Source organism: Centroberyx gerrardi, chromosome 4, assembly GCF_048128805.1.
Source record: "Centroberyx gerrardi isolate f3 chromosome 4, fCenGer3.hap1.cur.20231027, whole genome shotgun sequence".
Classification (NCBI taxonomy): Eukaryota; Metazoa; Chordata; class Actinopteri; order Beryciformes; family Berycidae; genus Centroberyx; species Centroberyx gerrardi.
Window position 1 is genome coordinate 17,262,198 of NC_136000.1, and position 6,397 is coordinate 17,268,594.

Here is a 6,397-nt window from a genome sequence, read left to right on the forward strand (position 1 = left end):
GGCCCAGTTGAGGATGGAATGTAAGGATTATCTGTTTTTCTATGATTGTTATTGTCTCCTTCATTCTTCTTCGGTCTGTAAGAGTGTGTGTGTGATCATCTGTATGTGTATGTGTGTGTGCATCTACATGTGTGTGTACATATGGGCGTGCTTGTGTTTAGAAATCTCTGGAATATGTCACATTTTGATCCAAAAGACTGCCAACGGTTATTAATCAAAGTGAGGGCAAATGTAAACTTGGTGACATCTCTAAATGAATTAACAGGAGATTCTGACACAGGTCACTGATAGCACCATTTAAACCAGTCAGGGTGATAAAGTGTAGGTTAACAGGTTAACTGTTACTTCTGCCAGAAGGAACAACACATCTGGAACAAACATTATCTCTGATACCTTCCACCCACTTCTCATCTCCCCGCTCACATTCATCCTCACTTTCAACAACGCAGAGCACATGTACGTCAGTGTGTGTGCAATGTTCACAACTGATGCATGGTGTAAGTCATTATCACTCACACCTATGTTCCCCTGATATAAGCAAGGCCTGAGTTCAGACAAGGACAAGGTGTTGATGTGAAGTGTGTCTGGGATTTGTAGGAGGCAAAAATGCAGGAGCCCCACACACTTTACCATAATTTACTAAGGGAGAAATCTAGCCTACAAATACTGGCTTACAGATACACCCAGAGTATGACTCACATTCTCGATTTCACCGATGTGTATGTGTACCGCTTTTTCCAGCATTTGGTCTCGATTAAACTCATTTTGTTTCCAGTTTCTGCTTTTCTACATCAAACAGGGGTTGTTTCTTTTTTTCGTATGGTGGGATGTTTATTTGTCAAATTGGTTCGGCAATTAATGTCAGGGTTTGAACGCGAGAGCTGGCTTTTATTGGTTACAGACAATCATCCTATATAGGCTATGTAGGAACTCTTATTGCTTCTGATCCACTTCAAAGCCCACAGTCAGAACATGGAGGCAGCGAGAAAGTGCCACAGCATTTCCCTTGCAGCAGCAGTGCATGGTGGTCCTGCCCTGGAGCGGGATGGGAGCACGCTGATTCAATTTACATGTCACTATTCATATATCATAAACACAGACACACATGCATACAAACACACACACACACAGAGACACAGACACACGGACTCATGCACAGACATTTGTGTACGAATGCTCATACACACATATGCACACACACACACGCATGTCACATATATTTGCACCTATGGTCACTCTGAGACCACAATTTCCCTCTGTAATAGTTTGGATTCATTTTTACATAGACAGTCAGGTGGGCTAATTACCTTCAGCAACACCCAGAATATGTACAAAACTTTATTTCCCCCACACACTAAACTCAACCTCGGTTGCTCATTTTCCAAATTCAGTTCAGGTACTTTAAGTTTAGTGTACAAAGGTAACGTGTGTGTCTTTAATAACGTGGCATTGTAGGTATAAAGTTCAAAACAGTGAGCTGGAAAAAGCAGCCTTAAGTAGATGCTGAAGGCAGATGTTTAGTCTATCCTTGTCACCCTTATTATTATATCCATCTCTATTATGTCTGGTAACCGTGATCATAACTCACCCTGTGCGAGGCAGATGGTCGACACAGCTAGTGTGAGCCAAGACGGAGAGTCAAAAAGCTTTTCACCTGCCTGGTTTTTCAATCCTCCACCCTAAACTCGGCTACATAAATACACGCATGTCACTGTGCCAAACATGACGGATGACAAGGCACAGGAGGCTGACTGGGTACTTCCACATGTCAGTCTGCTTTGTCATCCCTTGCACATATGCGAAAACATGCCTAAGCTCACCTGAAAGCACATAAACAAAGGCGCACAATACACGCACACATTCAGATTTACACAACCACACACACTTAGTAGTGTGTATGTGACTGCGGTTACCGTAATGATGGATGAGAATACACAGGAGGCCAGACGGTCACTTCCACATATCACTCCAGAGGCGTAACCCATTCCTCCTCTTCACCATCTGTGACTGTGGAGAGTGGGAGCCGGCCTGGCCTGGGTTTCCCATTACTAACCCCCCTATAACTAAGAAATATGTCCTGAGAGCCGGATCGCAGGAAGACAAGATGGTGGTCACGCAGCTTCCCTGATAGCCGCTCTGTGATAAAGGAAGCTCGGATGACGCGCTTCGGTTTCTGGTCTCATATTTAGCAAAGAGAGAGTGGATTTACCACGCTTTGGTGCCACTGACACTCATGTGAAACATACATCTACTTAGGGCCTCACCTCACCTCAGGGCTTAGCCATATCTCCATAGAAGAGATGGGGAGACTTAGGAAATAATGGTGTGTAACGGGATATATACAGACTCTTTCCACTTAGACACTCACTTAGACAGATGTGAAAAGTGGTTGTTTAAGTGTGTGTGTGCTCATATGTGTGAAGGTGTCCATGTATGGGTTTTAGCCTATAATGTTTGCACTCAGCAGACACAGCTAAGCCAACCATAACACACCTGGCTTCTCAGTCAAAGTGGGTCTATACCTCTCCTCCGCTGTCTTCCTCTCTCCCGGTCAGTTCATCTGCGGCTAACTGGCCATAGTGACTTCCTCTCTGCATGGTATCACACACAGTGCAACGTGATCCCTCTGATAGAGTCCACAAACCGCAGAGATAGAATAAACATTTGCATGTCCTGGTGCGTTTTTGTTACCCAGCCACTCAAATAATATTATACACTGTAATCCAATGACACAGACACACTGATTTACAGCAAGTGAATGAGAACTGCTACCTGCATTCAAATTCAGGCTGATGTCTCTATAGTATTTGTGTGCATTAGGGACGTGGCTCGCTGGCCATATGATAGCCACCTGTGTAAACGGCCTGGGTGTCTAGTGGCTCTGAAACACTGGATCCTCAGAGTGCTGCTTCTGTTGCCAAGGGAGACCAGAGGCCTTCACCACCTGACCTCTCTTTAACTGAGGGGAGAGCCCTGCAGGCGGTCGGTGGGAGGCACACACACACAAACACATCACATACACACAAGTATGTATGCACACACACTCACTTGAGCCTATCTCTTTCAATCTCTTTCTCTATTTCTTTCTCTGTCTTACTTTCTTACACAGCAACAATTGAATGCACATGGCCATATAGGCATTTGTATGAACATACGCAGTGTGTGTGTGTGTGTGTGTGTGTGTGTGTGTGTGTGTGTTGGGGGGCAGGAGGAAGTGCATGTGTGTGTGTCTACATGTCTGCCTCTGTGGGTGTAACAGGAGGTGGGGGAGGCTGCTGTTGAACAGGGGCGGATATTGACACAGCATTAACATGAATGAAAATATTTTCTGTGTTCAGAGAGCATGAAAGGAGCGCCGCCAGACGTTTGGACACGGCCTATTAAAACAAACGGCAGACATCAACACTCAATCAAACAGTCTTTTTACAAACCCAGGCTTCCTCTAGCTGCAGCTCAGTATTGTGAAAAAGGGAAGGTATTTAGTGATGTGAGGAGCTGTGTAGGTCAAATGTGGAGCCTTGAATATTACCATCTCAGATATTTGACACACTTAAGGACCTCAGATGTTTTGGACCCAGTATCTCTTCTATACTGGTTGAAAACGGCCGGCTCAATGCAATTATTTGGCTCTGTGGTCTATCTGGAATGCCAGCTATTGGAGAAATCCCAGGGACACACATAAGAGGACAGATTTCAATGGGTATATGGCTGCTGTGATGGTTACTGTGTGTAGGAGTGCTGCGTGGGAGGGACCTTGGTACAAGCTACTGCAGCAGGAATCACACTAATGGAAACATCAAGGCCTGAAAGTACAACACAAATCAAGGAGATGGGAGGGACGAGGGGATAGAGAGGGATAGTAAAGAGGGAGGGGAGAGGAGGGGGATTGGGCTGTTGCTGTTTCTGCGCTGAGGCAGATTTCTGACTGATTACTGTTATTAGACTGGTTGAAGGAAGGAGAGACTCATTCAGTCGCAGAGGGGCTGGTGTGAGCAACTGCTGTGTCCAATGGCCTGTGCGCATTAAGCTTTATACAATGGTTATTCATCTGAAGTAGCTGCTTGAGGAATAGGAAATGAAAATCTTCCCCAGCGCCCCTTGTAAGGATGTAACATGTCAACACTAAAATATGTCTTTATATAAACGCCTGGGTTGGTTAGTGCGCCTTGCTCTGCATCACAAGGTTCGAATTGATAAAATTCTGTCACAGTCAGTCAGATAGTGTCAACTCAGGGGAAGCTGTGAACATTTGTCTCACCCGCAACAACAGATGAGAGTCTATAATTGCACCAGGCAAAGGAATAACAGAGATAGTGTATGTTATGAGACCTCCACACACAAAGTCCTTCTGTTCTGGCAGTGAACAGGTGGACCGTGGGAGTTGGAGCCATCAGATCCCAGGGGGGTGAAGGGGGGGTGGGGGCAGCTGCCGCAGCTTAATGCAATAATTTCCATTCCATATTAAGCATCTTAATCTATAGGCTAGTTGTTTGTTGATAGGTACACTTTGTCACTTTGAATCTGTCTCTCTTTCTTTCACTCCTTCTACCTCTCCCCCTTTCAGTGATTCATCTACCATCTCACTTATTCATTATTATTAATGTGGTATGGAAGTATGTGTGGGGTATGTGTGGGGTAGGTGTTATTTATGTATGAATGTAAGAAACGGGAGCTGGGGCTTTTAACCAAAGTCAAATTCCTTGCATGTGTTGCGATACTTGGCCAATAAAGCCTGATTCTGATTATTTGTCTACATTGTCTTTGTGTATGAGTTTGTAATATTGTTATAATCAGTATGATGTTATATGTTTGCAGTTTATCGATGTAGAGGTCTAAAATATCAATGAATAATTGTTCATCATTTTCCAGACACAGTTTTGCAAACTTTGAACAAAAAATGAAAAACTATTTTTTTTTTTTTTCTTTCCAGACTGATGGAATGTTTCCCTGGTAAGATACAGCATGAGTTAATGTGTGTGTCACCACAAAGCCACGAGAAAGAGACAGAGACAGAGAGAAACAGATGTATTTCAGAGAGGTTTAAAGGAAACCGACGGCACTCTGCTCCAGTAACTGAAAGCCTTTGGGACATTCTTCTGGGATATGTGCACATTCAATAATGAATCCAGTCGCATCTTGGCTATTATTTTCATTTTAGTGAGTGAGTGAGTGACTGTGTGTGTGTGCATGTGTGTGTGTAATTTGCTAATCAAATTCAGAACGCTGAAGGACTCTTTATGAACCTTGTGAGGAGAGCAAAAACAAAAGACTACAAAGACACAATAGAAGTCGGAGTGACAATGAGTTTAACATAAATATTTTACACAATGCTGACAATACCTAATAGAAACAGAGAGAGAAGTGAATAGATAGCATAGATAGATAGATAGATAGATAGATAGAGAGAGAGAGACAGAGAGAGAGAGAGCGTGGCATGAAAATACATAAAAGGAGGAAGTGCCGGAGACAAGGACACACTAATAACAGGGTTTCACAGAATTGAGGAGTGAGAGAGGTGGGAAGACAGATAAACAGAAGGAGAGATTAGGTGGATAGGGAAAAGAAAATTGCCATGAAAGAAACCTTCTACATGAAAATTCACGGCAACGACGATGGCAATGACAATGATTATCCACACACAATAGCATAAACAGGGCAATGATTGAAGATGAAGAAAGAGCCCGAGTTAAGAGGCTGAAAACCTTGGCTCAGATCCATGTTAATGCAGTGGAAGTAGGAGTGAAGAGGAGGTGGTGAAGGAGGAGAAGATGAGCGAGGGGAGGTCTGGAGAGTGACATGAGAGGCAATATTTCTTAGAAGAAAGCTGGGGAGAGTCTTGCAGAACCTGCCTAGGAAACACAGCGAGAGAGAGAGAGAGAGAGAGAGAGAGAGAGAGAGAGAGAGAGAGAGAGAGAGAGATAGTGGGGGGAAAAAGTGAGAGAGTCTCAAGACAAGTCTTAAGAAGAAGCAGGCAATTTTCAACCCTTCAAACTGACACACACTCACCACACCACCCCACTACCACACACACAAACAAACTCACACATTCACACCACTAACACACTCACACACACACACACACACACACACACACACACACACACACACACACACACACACACACACACACCCTTCTCTGGCAGGTATCCCCTGCCCAGATCAGTAGCAGTAGTAGAAACCAGCTTAAGCTGACTCACTGAGGTCTGAGCTGAGGTTTGGATCCTCCCTGCCTGTTCAAGCGTGTGCAGTTAGGGGCGAGCTTCACTTTCCTCCCCAGTGCAGGGAGACCGCACGCCAGGCACGAGGCACCCCGCTCCTCCCCTCTCCCACTCTGCCTTTCCTGGGCTCCCGTCCAGAGAATGACTGGCTCCACTGGACCCTAGAGGAGGAACGCAGC